A 17114-nucleotide genomic window follows, 5' to 3' on the forward strand; every position below is an offset into this window, starting at 1 on the left:
AATCATTTCAGAAAAACTCAAAATGACTGGTGTCAATATTATTTGCCCCACAAAAAAGGTCAAATATAAAAAAATATTGCAAATATTGCACAGTGAAAAGGCACTACAGCTCAGTTGTTCCCACTCGCCTTTGTCCTCCTGTCTCCCCTCCCTCTCCCCTCCAACGAGGAGTTAAACAGTTTGATGGCGTGTGGGACAAAGGAGTTTTTAAGCCTGTTGGTTCTTGACTTTGAGAGAAGCAACCTGTCGCTGAATAGGCTCCTCTGATTATTTACGAGCACGTGCAGAGGATGCCCAGCATTTTCCATAATGTCCATCAGTTTCTTTAATGTCCTTTTCTCTGCCACTGTCACCAAAGTGTCCAGCTTCATGCCGACCACAGAGCCAGCCTTCCTGATTGGTTTTTCCAGCCTGGATGAGTCCTTTGCTGTGCTGCTCCCCCAGCACACCACAGCATAGAACAGTACTCCTGCAACCACCGACTGATAAAACATCCTCAGGAGCTTCCTGCAGATGTTGAAGGACCTCAGCCTTCTGAGGAAGTACAGTCTGCTTTGGCCTTTTATGTACAGGTGCTGCGTGTTGCATGACCAAACAAAACTTTCAGTGCACTGTGAAAGTAAACAAACAAACAGACAGGAAGGCCTAGTTAGGACATATCTAAGCATGCTCTTCATCTTGGAAGGGTAATTCAAACCAAAACTAATTGGCAGGTTCAACTTGGTAACAAAAGAAAATGCCTCAGCCAGATAAATCCCCAAAACATTCATCCATCAGCCACACACACCACATAACACTGCTGTTCTATTAGATAATGAGTTTCTTCCCATGTAAGCAGGTGTGTGTCATGGTAAAACCTCCCCCACACATCAGAACCCAGAATCTATTAGTGCCACCCATTTTAAACCCTCTCTACAGCATTCTGTTTACACCTGCTATCATTCAATCATCTTTCCTAACATAATACTAGTCCACTAGTTTACATATCACCTCTCATCCCACTAAGTGAACTGGACAAGATGATAAAACAGAAAGGCATGCTTAAGATGTTATCTGGTCTTCATTGCATGTGTATATGTCTTAATAGGATTAATGCATTTTCTGTTTGTGTGTGTGATTTTTGTGTGCCTCTCCTCCTTGCAGTGTTTCAGACACTTTTCAATTCTCCACTCAAAGGCAGTCGCTTTTCCTCCCCAGGTTCCTTAGCCCAATTTGATCTCCCACACTAAACAACAGCGTTCTTCCATGTCTCCTCCCCCTCCTTCCACTGAAGTCTCGTCTCCCCCCTTGCAGCAGTCCATTGCATCTCCATCCATCCAGTCATGATGATGGTGTTTTCTCCTTGCTGATGCCTTTTGCACATACTGCTGTTGCTGCTGGACCCCTCGCTGCTCAGGATACTGCTGTTGTCTCTTGACCTGCCATGTTGTTGCTTTTGGATCTGCATTTCGCGACAGTCAAGTGGAGGGTGCGTCTGTCCTCTCAGTAAGTGAGTGAGACAGTAGACAGTGGTGAGGAGGGCTGTGCGAAAGCAAAAACACATAAATATGCCTGACACCCGTAAACGAAGCAGCATCTGGCTGCAGTTTAAAGACTTTTTTGTCTGTCTCGGTCTTGGTCTTTGTCTCGACTTCGTCTCATCTTGCTCTTGGTCTCGTCTCGACTTCATCTCATCTTGGTCTCGGTCTCGTCTCGACTTCGTCTCGACTTCGTCTCGACTTGTTCTTAGTCTTGTCTTGGTCTCGATACCCTCTGGTCTTGGTCTTGGTTTAGACGGTCTTGACTGCAAGTCTAGTTGCACCAGTGGTGCCATGAGCAGTATCTATCTGCTGCTCATCAGCTGCTATGCCGTGGTTATTGTCACAATGTGGTGTATTTGGATCACTCAATCCTAAGTGGATATGGATATGATCCAGGATTGGATGTTTTGTATAAAATTTGAAAGGAACAATTGTTCCTTTCCCCTTTGCTGTGTACTCTGCTGATGCTGTTTTCAAAACCTACCACACTCATGTACAGTATCAGTGTCACACTGAGATATTTCAAAGATAATAATAATACATTTTATTTAAGAGCCTTTCAAAACACTCAAGGTCACTGTACACATTAGAATAAAAAGCAACATAAAAGCAAGCAGTTCACACAATGGTAAAAGCATAAGACATAAACTAATAAAAGAGCAGAGTGGAGAGGTTATGTGGGATAAGCTATTTTTGTCACGCCGAGTGGGAAGAGCCGTGTGAAAAAAGGAAAAAGAGGATCCAAGCGCAGGCAGTCGTGAAGGTGTGAAGGTGATTTATTGACACAAAATATAGAGAGGTAAATGACAAAACGGAGAACTAAACTATACTGGGACAACTAAACTACAGAGCATGAACAAGAACACGAACCTGAACATAAAGCAAGGTGGACGACGGTACAAGATGGTGACAGCAGGGAACACACGGAAGAAACATGGTGGATACACAGACGGACCAGCAACTACAATGACAGAGGACACGACTTAAATACACACAGAAACACAGGGGAATTACACACAGGTGGTGGACACAGCTGGGAATAATCAACAAGACGAGACAGAGGTAAAACTGAACACACTCACATGAGACGCAGACCTTCACAATAAAACAGGAACGAGAAACCATCACACTAAGACGCAGACTCGACATAGAGAGACAGACAGAAAATGACACATGAAACTAAACCCACACAAAACATGAGAACACAAATCTTAAACCCAAATAAACAGAAACATGGAACTCTAATAATAATAATAATAATAATCATCATCGCACCCAAAACCACAACAATCATTCAAAAAATAAACTAACAATCAAAACTCAAAATACTGGTTCGAAACTGACCCAGAACCGTGACAGTACCCCCCTCCAAGGGCTGGCTCCCGACAGCCCTAAACAAAAACAATGCAACAAAACAGAGCACCAGACTAGGGCGGGCGGAGGGGGTCAAGGAAGGAGGGTCCGAAACAAAAAACAAGGAGCACAAGAGTCCAAATACAGAAGAAAACAGTTCAAGAACACAGGAAAATAGATCAAAAACAAAACCAAACTAGAGCTCAACAAGAGTCCAAGAAAAGTTCAGGGGGCCGACCGTGCACACAGCAACGGCGGCGACGGGCAAACATTTCCGGAGGCCGACCGTGCACACGGCAACGGCGGCGACGGGCAAACAGTTCTGGAGGCCGACAGTGCACACGGCAACGGCGGCGACGGGCAAACAGTTCTGGAGGCCGACAGTGCACACGGCAACGGCGGCGACGGGCAAACAGTTCTGGAGGCCGGCCGCTTGGAAGGCAGTGACGGCCACTGAGCAGGTCCGGAGGTCGGCCGCGATGCCAGCGGCGGCGACGAACTCTTTCCGGAGGCCGTCCCCGAAGGCCATGATGCCAACTTAGAGGCCTGGAAAACGGCCGGCAGAGGCGAGGCGGAACAGGTCGAGCTGGCTCAGACGGCGGTGTGGCAACCGAAGGACCAGACTAGGCAGTACCAGACGAAGGCACGGAGGCAGGACCAGACGAAGGCACGGAAGCAGGACCAGACGAAGGCACGGAGGCAGGACCAGGCGTGGATGAAGGCACGGAAGCTGGACCAGGCGTGGATGAAGGCACGGAGGCTGGACCAGGCGTGGATGAAGGCACGGAGGCTGGACCAGGCGTGGATGAAGGCACGGAGGCTGGACCAGGCGTGGATGAAGGCACGGAGGCTGGACCAGGCGTGGATGAAGGCACGGAGGCTGGACCAGGCGTGGATGAAGGCACGGAGGCTGGACCAGGCGTGGATGAAGACACCGAGGCAGGACCAGGCGTGGATGAAGACACCGAGGCAGGACCAGATGAGGACGAAGGCGGAGCTGAAGCTGGACCAGACGAAGGCGGAGCTGAAGCTGGACCAGACGAGGACGAAGGCGGAGCTGAAGCTGGACCAGACGACAGCGGGACGGCTGCGGAACCTGACGGCAGCGGGACGGCTGCAGAACCTGACAGTGGTGATGCTGCAGGCGGTGATGATACAAGAGGTGGTGTGGATGCAGGAAACGGTGTAGAAGTCACAGGGGATGATTCAGCAGGTGATGGCTGAACAAACTTCCCCAGACCGTCAGCAGACGTGAGGATGTGCTTGCTGGGTCCTCCAGGACTCCCAGCAGATGAGGCGTGGTGCTGGGTGGGCTTGAAGCTGGACGGGCGACTCGGGCCCTCCAGCAGACGACACTTGGGGCTGGATGGGCGACTCGGGCCCTCCAGCAGACGACACTTGAGGCTGGACGGGTGACTCGGGCCCTCCAGCAGACGACACTTGAGGCTGGACGGGCGACTCGGGCCCTCCAGCAGACGACACTTGAGGCTGGACGGGCGACTCGGGCCCTCCAGCTGACGGCACTTGAGGCTGGCTGGGTTCTCCCGAACCCCCAGCTGACGACACTTGAGGCTGGCTGGGTTCTCCCGAACCCCCAGCTGACGACACTTGAGGCAGGATGGGCTCCTCAGGCCCTCCAGCTGACGAGGCAGGACGCTGGCTGGGTTCACCTGAACCCCCAGCTGACGACACTTGAGACTGGACGGGCTCCTCTGGCCCTCCAGTGGAAACAGACACTGAAGCAGCAGGTACGGAGACCTCTGCCAGTGTGGACACTGGCTGGGACTGAGCAGCACAGTGGCTAGACTCAGGCAGCAACAGTGGGATGCAGTCCTCAGAGGGCTGAAAGTGTTCCCCAATACACTCAGCAGAGGACGGAGGCGGACGGGTGAACTCACTTGAACTCTCAGGGGGTGCTGAGAGCTGAGACTGTTCCGGTGAGTTCTCCGGTGAGGCTTCTGGCGCTGGCGTCTTGACCTCTAGGGGTCCAGAGTTGGCTGGTGACTGACACCCAGCCTCTGGGGAGGCCCTTGAGGGAGCAACTGTCTCTGACATGGCCAGCTTAAGAGAACCAGCAGATATTGTGGTGAAGTGTGTTCCCTGCTTTGAATGAGACAGTGAGGATGGTGGCTGAGTAAATGAGCGGGCAGACAGCTGAACTGGTGGCGACAGAGCAATAGGCAGCGAAGCGGCTACAGACTGACCTACAGGTAGCGGAGACGATTGTAGTGGAGTCGTAATGAGAGGTGTAGTGGCTGACTGAACGGAGGGCAGCACGGCTGCTGACTGAACGGAGGGCAGCGCGGCTGCTGACTGAACGGAGGGCAGCGCGGCTGCTGACTGAACGGAGGGCAGCGCGGCTGCTGACTGAACGGAGGGCAGCGCGGCTGCTGACTGAACGGAGGGCAGCGCGGCTGCTGACTGAACTGAGGACAGCGCGGCTGCTGACTGAACTGAGGACAGCGCGGCTGCTGACTGAACTGAGGACAGCGCGGCTGCTGACTGAACTGAGGACAGCGGGCCTGCTGACTGAACTGAGGACAGCGGGCCTGCTGACTGAACTGTTAACTGAATTGCAGACCCAACGTTAAACTGTGGTGAAAGTGTGGATGGGAAAACATTATCAGGAAAAACTGTTTCGGTGAGGTTTACAACTTCCCCTGAATGAATCAGTGCAGGTGAAAAAGGGTCCCAAACATTACCATTCTCTAAATTCATAATACCAGGCTTGGAAACAGAATGGAAACAGTCATTAACACAGAGCGTGGGCTTAGGAGAAACAGTCTTTGAAGCAGTGGCCATGGGTGAGACGGAAAAATTATTGTTATCTTCAGAAGATACACAAAAAATAGCTCCAGAAAACACAGTCACAGAGTCTGATGCAGCAGAAAAAGTGTCCCTTTCACTCACCACAGCCGATTGTTTACATGTCCCGACATCCGGCTGTGGGGTGCCACGCCGACGGCACAAACGTCGCTTTTTTCTCGGAGACGGCTCCGACAGGCCGGGTAATCGCTCGTCCGGCGGTTCGGACGGCACGTCCTCCGTTGAAGCGAGCAGGCAAGCGGTAGCGGCGTGGGGGTGTAGGTGAAGCTCGTGGAGAACGAAATTCTGCACGAGCGGATGCAGAGAGTCCAATAGCCAGGGATAACTGGACATAAGGTGTTGTAGGTCGGCTTCCACAGAGTAAAGAGAGGCTTCTCCCTCATGCTCTAACCACTGGTAAATTAATTTAGAAGCAGAGTCGATAACGGCCTTCTGAAGCTCCCTGGGTGGGGTGACTGCCGCTGGATCCATAACTGGCTGGTCCGTACTGTCACGGCGAGTGGGAAGAGCCGTGTGAAAAAAGGAAAAAGAGGATCCAAGCGCAGGCAGTCGTGAAGGTGTGAAGGTGATTTATTGACACAAAATATAGAGAGGCAAATGACAAAACGGAGAACTAAACTATACTGGGACAACTAAACTACAGAGCATGAACAAGAACACGAACCTGAACATAAAGCAAGGTGGACGACGGTACAAGATGGTGACAGCAGGGAACACACGGAAGAAACATGGTGGATACACAGACGGACCAGCAACTACAATGACAGAGGACACGACTTAAATACATACAGAAACACATGGGAATTACACACAGGTGGTGGACACAGCTGGGAATAATCAACAAGACGAGACAGAGGTAAAACTGAACACACTCACATGAGACGCAGACCTTCACAATAAAACAGGAACGAGAAACCATCACACTAAGACGCAGACTCGACATAGAGAGACAGACAGAAAATGACACATGAAACTAAACCCACACAAAACATGAGAACACAAATCTTAAACCCAAATAAACAGAAACATGGAACTTTAATAATAATAATAATCATCATCATCATCGCACCCAAAACCACAACAATCATTCAAAAAATAAACTAACAATCAAAACTCAAAATACTGGTTCGAAACTGACCCAGAACCGTGACAATTTTGAACAAGTGAGTTTTGAGTTGGGACTTAAAGAGAGAGAAGGAAGAGATGTTTCTTAAATCAGGAGGTCGGGAATTCCAGAGTCGTGGAGCAGAGCAGCTGAAAGCCCTGCTCCCCATGGTGGCAAGACGGGGGGAGGGGACGGAGAGTGAAAGGGAAGAAGTAGATCTGAGACAACCAGATGGGGCGGTGATCTTAACCAGATCAGAGAGATATGGAGGGGAGAGATGATGAATAGCCTTAAATGTGTGCAAGAGTATTTTGAAATTGATGCGATATTTGACCGGGAGCCAGTGAAGCTGCTGCAGGACAGGAGTGATGTGGTGGATAGAAGGGGTCCTGGTGATGATACAGGCAGCAGAGTTCTGGACGCGTTGGAGCTTGTGGATGGATTTTTGAGTATAAAAAGAACCTGAATAAATACAAATAAAGGGAAAGAGCTGTCCTAACCTCTGTCTCTGACCATCTGTGTTAACACTTGAAATGGGAAACATGTAAATGTAACAAACATGTTAAAACATAAGAAATCAGGAAGGGGCAAAAAAAGCATTTTGCTAAAAAAAGATTTAGAGCAGAAGTTTTTAAAATGAAGATATATTGCATTTATTTACAATTAAAAACACACAGAGCAGAAAGTGTGTTACTGTTTTACATCCACAGACACACAAGAAAAGAAGCAGGCAACATGAGTTCAAATTATGGCAATTTTATTTTTGTATGTCAGTACATGTATTCAGAATAGAGGTTTTAAAAAACAAACAAACGTCCCAAGTAAAGTTTGGGGGGATTTTTGTGAAAGAAAGGTTGAGAGAGGGGGAAGGAGGAAGATGCTGCTGGGTCAGTTCTTTCTCAGCAGTCTGCTCCAGAATCCCCTCCTGTCCTCGGCTTGCTTTTCTTTTGCCTTCAGCTCTTTTAAGGTTTTGTTGAGCTGCTCCTCGGCATCTTTAAATGTTTCTTTCAGCTGCTGTTTGGCCAGTTTCCCTTTGTGTTTGAGGAGCTCTTTAGCTTCCTTTTTGTGCTTTTGTATTTCTTTAAGTTCATCTTTGCAGCCTTTCTTGCTCACCGTCGTTTCTTTCTTGAATACCTTCAACTCAATTTTCTCTTCTGCAAGTTCCTCTTGCACTTTCATCAGTTCCTTCTTCATGTTTTGAGTGTAACTCTTTGTATCTTCCATTTCTTTCTTTGCTTCCTGTATTTTAATTTTCTCTTCCTCCAACACTTTTTGAGCTTCCAACAATTCTTTCTTCATATTTTCAATCTCATTTTCTGCCTCGTGTTTACATTTTTTCTCCTCTTCAAGTTGTTGCTTCACATGCAGTAATTCCTTCCTTAGTGTTTCAGCTTCAGCCATTACATTTGCAGCTTCTTGTGTTTCCAACTGCATTTTCCTTTTTTCCTCTTCAAAAGCTTCCTGCACCTCCTGTAATTCCTGCATCACATTTCCTGCCTCCTTCTTTGCAGTTTGATATTCATTTTTGGCTTCTTGTGCTGTGCTTTTCTCTTCCTCCAATGCTTTTTGAGCTTCCAACAGTTCTTTCTTCATGTTTTCATTCTCGTTTTCTGCCTGTTGTTTTCTCATCTTCTCTCCTTTAAGTTTGAGACCCACATCCAGTAATTCCTGCAATACTACTTCAGTTTCAAACTTTGAATTTTTAGCTTCTCCTCTTGATTTTTCTGCCTCTTCTTTTAATTTGACATTTTCAGCTTGTATCATTTGAAATTTCAAATGAATCAGCTGTACTGTATTGTGAGGTGAAGCACTCGCCGATCCTCTTCTCGATCTCCCTTCATTCATTTTGGCCTTTTAAACAAAGGAACCAACGTTTTGTAGAGGAGTGAAGTGAATCAGCTGTACTGTACAGGGAGTGCAGAATTATTAGGCAAGTTGTATTTTTGAGCAATAATTTTATTAATGAACAACAACCATGTTCTCAATGAACCCAAAAAACTCATTAATATCAAAGCTGAATGTTTTTGGAAGTAGTTTTTATTTTTTTTTTTAGTTTTAGCTATTTTAGGGGGATATCTGTGTGTGCAGGTGACTATTACTGTGCATAATTATTAGGCAACTTAACAAAAAACAAATATATACCCATTTCAATTATTTATTTTTACCAGTGAAACCAATATAACATCTCCACATTCACAAGTATACATTTCTGACATTCAAAAACAAAACAAAAACAAATCAGCGAACAATATAGCCACCTTTCAGATCGTGCGCATGCGCCAACCAGCGTGCAGCCTGTTACAGTCGCTCCTGCTTTTTCTCTTAGTTTAGCTCTTTTTTCTTACGTATTCTTTTTTTTCTGACTTGTATTTTCATCCGTTTATTATCTTTTACTCAATCATGTGGATTGAGAGAATTTTTGTTCTTCTGGTGGCCGTGGAACTGTTACTTTTATCAAGGAACGGGACCGCGGCACATCTCCTACACTCACGGACTGTTTACTCCAGAGATCAGCTGATCGCCCTGATGCCGGCCGGCTCGCTGGCCAGGCCCGCAGAAGTACCAGCTGAAATTTGGAGGAAAACACATCGGGGATGCAGAGGTCAAGGACAGAAGAGAAGAAAGAAGGAGACGGTGAGACAGCGGAGGCTCGAAGCGAGGAGGAGGTATAAACCGTGTCTGCCGTCTATCGTAATGGGAAATGTGCGATCGTTGGCAAATAAAATCGACGAGCTCTCAGCACTGGTACGGAGTCAGAGGGAATACAGAGAGTGTAGCCTGATGTGTTTCACTGAATCATGGATGCACCAGGACATTCCCGATGAGAATGCTTCCGTGGAAGGCTTCCACACTGTTCGGGCGGACAGGGACAGCATCGCTAGCGGTAAGCGGAAAGGAGGTGGGCTTGCTGTTTTAGTTAACAACCGGTGGTGTAACCCTGCCAACATAACAATCAAAGAAAAGATTTGTTGCCCGGACATTGAACTGTGTGCTGTTGGACTCAGGCCGTATTATTTACCCAGGGAATTCTGTCACGTCGTCTTGGTGGCTGTTTATGTTCCTCCCTCTGCTAACCCCACAGCTGCATGTGACACTATCCACTCTGCCATAGCCCGGTTACAGACTCAGCACCCGAGTGCCTTTATTGTGATCTCGGGTGACTTCAACCATGTATCACTGGACAATACACTAACAACATTCAGACAATATGTGGACTGTCCCACCAGGGGAGAGAAAATTTTAGACTTACTGTATGCTAACGTCAAGGATGCATACAGCTCCTCCTCCCTCCCCCCACTTGGTAGGTCAGATCATAACCTGATTCACCTCACCCCCCGCTATGTGCCAATTGTGAGGAGGGAACCTGTGACCACCAGGACTATTAGGAGGTGGTCAGAGGAGGCCTTAGCGGAACTACAGGGCTGTTTCGAGGTGACCAACTGGGAAACACTCTGTGAGCCTCACGAAGAGGACATCAATGGGCTTACTGAGTGTATCACAGACTACATAACTTTCTGCACCGACTCCATTGTTCCAGCTCAGACTGTTCATTGTTACCCAAATAACAAGCCGTGGGTGACTAAGGACATCAAAGCCCTCCTCAACAACAAGAAGAGGGCTTTCAGAGGGGGCAATAAAGAGGAGGTGAGGAAGGTCCAGGTGTTACTAAAGGACAAGATCAGAGAGGCTAAGGACAATTACAGGAGGAAGCTGGAGTGGAAACTCCAGCAGAACAGCATGAGAGAGGTGTGGAGGGGCATGAAGACCATCACTGGATTCAGGCCAACCAACAGCAGGGGAGCTGAGGGAGGTGAGAATAGAGCTAACGAGTTGAATCTGTTTTTCAATAGATTCGACAGCACAGTGTCTGCTCCCACCCCCACAACCTCACCTGTAGTCAGCCTGGAACCCAGAGCCACACCACTGTGCCAGCCTCTCTCTTCACATGGCGCTGTTGCCTCCTGTGAGATTCCTGACACCCCTCCCCCACCCATCACCTTCACTCAATACCAGGTTGAGATGCAAATGAGGAGACTTCACTCAGGCAAGTCTGCTGGACCAGACGGAGTGAGTCCCCTCGTCCTCAAGACCTGTGCCCCCCAGCTGTGTGGAGTCTTTCATAAACTGTTTATGCTGAGTCTGAGTCTGCAGAGGGTCCCAGTGATGTGGAAGACATCATGCCTCGTCCCTGTACCAAAGACGCCACGTCCCAGTGGCCCCCAGGATTACAGGCCCGTGGCACTGACCTCCCACATCATGAAGACCCTGGAAAGGCTCATCCTGGACCAGCTGCGACCCATAGTAAGACCACACCTGGATCCCCTTCAGTTCGCTTATCAGCCTCATCTTGGAACTGAGGACGCCATCATCTACCTGCTCAATCGTGTCTACACCCATCTGGACCAGCCGGCGAGCACTGTGAGGGTCATGTTTTTTGACTTTTCTAGTGCTTTCAATACCATCAGGCCGACCATCCTGGGTGATAAGTTAGCAGCGATGCAGGTGGATGCTTCTCTGGTGTCCTGGATTGTTAATTACCTGACAGGAAGACCACAATATGTACGTCTCCCACAGTGTGTGTCTGACAAGGTGATCAGCAACACAGGGGCACCACAGGGGACTGTCCTCTCCCCCTTCCTCTTCACCCTCTACACCACAGACTTCAGCCACTGCACAGAGACCTCCATCTTCAGAAGTTTTCTGATGACTCTGCGGTGGTTGGATGCATCAGCAGGGATGATGAGACAGAGTACCGGGCTGTGGTCGACTCCTTTGTCACGTGGTGTGAGCAGAATCATCTGCAGCTCAACGTGGCAAAGACCAAGGAACTGATCGTGGACTTCAGGAAGACCAGGAAACACTTGACCCCTGTTTCAATCCAGGGGGTCAGTGTTGACATTGTGGAGGACTATAAATACCTTGGAGTACACATTGACAATAAACTGGACTGGGCTAAAAACACCACAGCACTTTACAGGAGTCAGAGTCGTCTCTATTTTTTGAGGCGACTGAGGTCCTTCAACATCTGCCAGAAAATGCTCAGGATTTTCTATGAGTCTGTTGTGGCCAGTGCGATCCTCTATGCTGTTGTATGCTGGGGGAGCAGGCTGAGGGTCGCAGATGCCAACAGACTTAATAAACTAATCCGTAAGGCCAGTAATGTTGTGGGGATGGAGCTGGACTCTCTCAAGGTGGTGTCGGAGAGGCGGATGCTGTCCAAGATAAAGACAATGTTGGATAACACCTCCCACCCACTCCATGACATGCTGGTCAGTCACAGGAGCACGTTCAGTGAGAGACTGAGATTACCGAAAAGCACCACTGAACGACACAGGAAATCTTTCCTGCCTGTGGCCATCTCCCTGTACAACGCATCCACTTAACACACTGGTTACTGCTACAACTACACGTTTCTTTTCCAGCTATTTATTTATGAGTGACTTATGTATGTATATATATATGTATATATTGTACTATTCTTAGTTAGCGTATTGTCTGTCTTGTCTTAATGTTGGTTTATAATGGAGCACTGTAACAAAAAATAATTTCCCCCAGGGATTAATAAAGTATTCTGATTCTGATTCTGATTTCTTTGCAAGGACACTCAAAAGCCTGCCATCCATGGATTCTGTCAGTGTTTTGATCTGTTCACCATCAACATTGCGTGCAGCAGCAACCACAGCCTCCCAGACACTGTTCAGAGAGGTGTACTGTTTTCCCTCCTTGTAAATCTCACATTTGATGATGGACCACAGGTTCTCAATGGGGTTCAGATCAGGTGAACAAGGAGGCCATGTCATTAGTTTTTCTTCTTTTATACCCTTTCTTGCCAGCCACGCTGTGGAGTACTTGGACGCGTGTGATGGAGCATTGTCCTGCATGAAAATCATGTTTTTCTTGAAGGATGCAGACTTCTTCCTGTACCACTGCTTGAAGAAGGTGTCTTCCAGAAACTGGCAGTAGGACTGGGAGTTGAGCTTGACTCCATCCTCAACCCGAAAAGGCCCCACAAGCTCATCTTTGATGATACCAGCCCAAACCAGTACTCCACCTCCACCTTGCTGGCGTCTGAGTCGGACTGGAGCTCTCTGCCCTTTACCAATCCAGCCACGGGCCCATCCATCTGGCCCATCAAGACTCACTCTCATTTCATCAGTCCATAAAACCTTAGAACAATCAGTCTTGAGATATTTCTTGGCCCAGTCTTGACGTTTCAGCTTGTGTGTCTTGTTCAGTGGTGGTCGTCTTTCAGCCTTTCTTACCTTGGCCATGTCTCTGAGTATTGCACACCTTGTGCTTTTGGGCACTCCAGTGATGTTGCAGCTCTGAAATATGGCCAAACTGGTGGCAAGTGGCATCTTGGCAGCTGCACGCTTGACTTTTCTCAGTTCATGGGCAGTTATTTTGCGCCTTGGTTTTTCCACACGCTTCTTGCGACCCTGTTGACTATTTTGAATGAAACGCTTGATTGTTCGATGATCACGCTTCAGAAGCTTTGCAATTTTGAGACTGCTGCATCCATCTGCAAGATATCTCACTATTTTTGACTTTTCTGAGCCCGTCAAGTCCTTCTTTTGACCCATTTTGCAAAGGAAAGGAAGTTGCCTAATAATTATGCACACCTGATATAGGGTGTTGATGTCATTAGACCACACCCCTTCTCATTACAGAGATGCACATCACCTAATATGCTTAATTGGTAGTAGGCTTTCGAGCCTATACAGCTTGGAGTAAGACAACATGCATGCAGAGGATGATGTGGACAAAATACTCATTTGCCTAATAATTCTGCACTCCCTGTATTGTGAGGTGAAGCACTCGCCGATCCTCTTCTCGATCTCCCTTGATTCATTTTGGCCTTTTAAACAAAGGAACCAACGTTTTGTAGAGGAGTGAAGTGAAGTTTTCGATGTTTCTTCGTCAACTGTCGTTTGTCCTGCACAGAGATGCTGCTGTAGATGTGTCTCTAGCTGTGTCTGGATACAATGAAACATGCTGTAACTAAGTGCTTGTGTTGCACAGTTCTACTGAACATTCCATTTCATGCATGCTCCGCCCACATGGTCAGGAATGTCAGGTGCTGCATCTCCAAATGCTGCTCCCGTTGCCTAGCAATAACAGCTGTTTACTTTTTGGGGTCTGGTTCATTGTTTAATAAAGAAAACATGTCCAAGTATTGGGTGCTGAGGCTCAGCGCATATTCTAGCCTGCTGTGTGGGTGGGCAGCTAGAAATCACTGGTGGGCAACATGAGTGAGGAGAAAACTGGAGCAGCCAAGCAGGGAGCTGCAGGTTGCTGGTTTGAGTCTCTGTTCAGATGCTGGTGTCTCCTCTCTCTGAGATGTCTGCAAACAGTCCCAGATAAAACAATAAGGATAATAAACAAACACGTGACTAAAATAACAATTATGACTCTGATGTGTTTCATGTGTAGCAGGATGGCCTCTATACAGCAGTCGCTGCAAGCATCCACATCGCCACACTTACGTTTCTTTAAGCAGGCGTGCTGGGCTCCTCCTAAGGAAAGTTTGAAACTTCATTTCCTTCATGCTGGTGAACTTTTTACCAAATATTTTCATCAAAGCTTCTCCATCACTGACAGGGATTGTTTGGATCTTCACACTCATCTCCACCAACCCTAAAAAATGAGTCTCACTTTGCTCATATAATGCCAGGAGTGTCTCCATATTCCACAAAAGTCTATGCAAACATGTAACAGTATCCCATATTCATAGAAATATTATTGATATTATAACAAAAGCTGTCACCAACACAATTGTCCCAAGTGCTTTTTTAAACAGGATTTTCAACCAGAGGATTTCCCTATAGCTTAACTTTTTTTTCAATATTTTGTACACAACAACAGAATCATTTCAGAAAAACTCAAAATGACTGGTGTCAATATTATTTGCCCCACAAAAAAGGTCAAATATAAAAAAATATTGCAAATATTGCACAGTGAAAAGGCACTACAGCTCAGTTGTTCCCACTCGCCTTTGTCCTCCTGTCTCCCCTCCCTCTCCCCTCCAACGAGGAGTTAAACAGTTTGATGGCGTGTGGGACAAAGGAGTTTTTAAGCCTGTTGGTTCTTGACTTTGAGAGAAGCAACCTGTCGCTGAATAGGCTCCTCTGATTATTTACGAGCACGTGCAGAGGATGCCCAGCATTTTCCATAATGTCCATCAGTTTCTTTAATGTCCTTTTCTCTGCCACTGTCACCAAAGTGTCCAGCTTCATGCCGACCACAGAGCCAGCCTTCCTGATTGGTTTTTCCAGCCTGGATGAGTCCTTTGCTGTGCTGCTCCCCCAGCACACCACAGCATAGAACAGTACTCCTGCAACCACCGACTGATAAAACATCCTCAGGAGCTTCCTGCAGATGTTGAAGGACCTCAGCCTTCTGAGGAAGTACAGTCTGCTTTGGCCTTTTATGTACAGGTGCTGCGTGTTGCATGACCAAACAAAACTTTCAGTGCACTGTGAAAGTAAAAAAACAAACAGACAGGAAGGCCTAGTTAGGACATATCTAAGCATGCTCTTCATCTTGGAAGGGTAATTCAAACCAAAACTAATTGGCAGGTTCAACTTGGTAACAAAAGAAAATGCCTCAGCCAGATAAATCCCCAAAACATTCATCCATCAGCCACACACACCACATAACACTGCTGTTCTATTAGATAATGAGTTTCTTCCCATGTAAGCAGGTGTGTGTCATGGTAAAACCTCCCCCACACATCAGAACCCAGAATCTATTAGTGCCACCCATTTTAAACCCTCTCTACAGCATTCTGTTTACACCTGCTATCATTCAATCATCTTTCCTAACATAATACTAGTCCACTAGTTTACATATCACCTCTCATCCCACTAAGTGAACTGGACAAGATGATAAAACAGAAAGGCATGCTTAAGATGTTATCTGGTCTTCATTGCATGTGTATATGTCTTAATAGGATTAATGCATTTTCTGTTTGTGTGTGTGATTTTTGTGTGCCTCTCCTCCTTGCAGTGTTTCAGACACTTTTCAATTCTCCACTCAAAGGCAGTCGCTTTTCCTCCCCAGGTTCCTTAGCCCAATTTGATCTCCCACACTAAACAACAGCGTTCTTCCATGTCTCCTCCCCCTCCTTCCACTGAAGTCTCGTCTCCCCCCTTGCAGCAGTCCATTGCATCTCCATCCATCCAGTCATGATGATGGTGTTTTCTCCTTGCTGATGCCTTTTGCACATACTGCTGTTGCTGCTGGACCCCTCGCTGCTCAGGATACTGCTGTTGTCTCTTGACCTGCCATGTTGTTGCTTTTGGATCTGCATTTCGCGACAGTCAAGTGGAGGGTGCGTCTGTCCTCTCAGTAAGTGAGTGAGACAGTAGACAGTGGTGAGGAGGGCTGTGCGAAAGCAAAAACACATAAATATGCCTGACACCCGTAAACGAAGCAGCATCTGGCTGCAGTTTAAAGACTTTTTTGTCTGTCTTGGTCTCGTCTCGACTTCGTCTCATCTTGGTCTTGGTCTCGGTCTTGGCCTCGTCTCGACTTCGTCTCGACTTGTTCTTAGTCTTGTCTTGGTCTCGATACCCTCTGGTCTTGGTCTTGGTTTAGGCGGTCTTGACTGCAAGTCTAGTTGCACCAGTGGTGCCATGAGCAGTATCTATCTGCTGCTCATCAGCTGCTATGCCGTGGTTATTGTCACAATGTGGTGTATTTGGATCACTCAATCCTAAGTGGATATGGATATGATCCAGGATTGGATGTTTTGTATAAAATTTGAAAGGAACAATTGTTCCTTTCCCCTTTGCTGTGTACTCTGCTGATGCTGTTTTCAAAACCTACCACACTCATGTACAGTATCAGTGTCACACTGAGATATTTCAAAGATAATAATAATACATTTTATTTGAAAGCGCCTTTCAAAACACTCAAGGTCACAGTACACATTAGAATAAAAAGCAACATAAAAGCAAGCAGTTCACACAATGGTAAAAGCATAAGACATAAACTAATAAAAGAGCAGAGTGGAGAGGTTATGTGGGATAAGCTATTTTGAACAAGTGAGTTTTGAGTTGGGACTTAAAGAGAGAGAAGGAAGAGATGTTTCTTAAATCAGGAGGTCGGGAATTCCAGAGTCGTGGAGCAGAGCAGCTGAAAGCCCTGCTCCCCATGGTGGCAAGACGGGGGGAGGGGACGGAGAGTGAAAGGGAAGAAGTAGATCTGAGACAACCAGATGGGGCGGTGATCTTAACCAGATCAGAGAGATATGGAGGGGAGAGATGATGAATAGCCTTAAATGTGTGCAAGAGTATTTTGAAATT

The sequence above is a fragment of the Perissodus microlepis genome, chromosome 3 (genome assembly GCF_051167445.1).
Source record: "Perissodus microlepis isolate ML-2025 ecotype Zambia chromosome 3, ASM5116744v1, whole genome shotgun sequence".
Lineage (NCBI taxonomy): Eukaryota > Metazoa > Chordata > Actinopteri > Cichliformes > Cichlidae > Perissodus > Perissodus microlepis.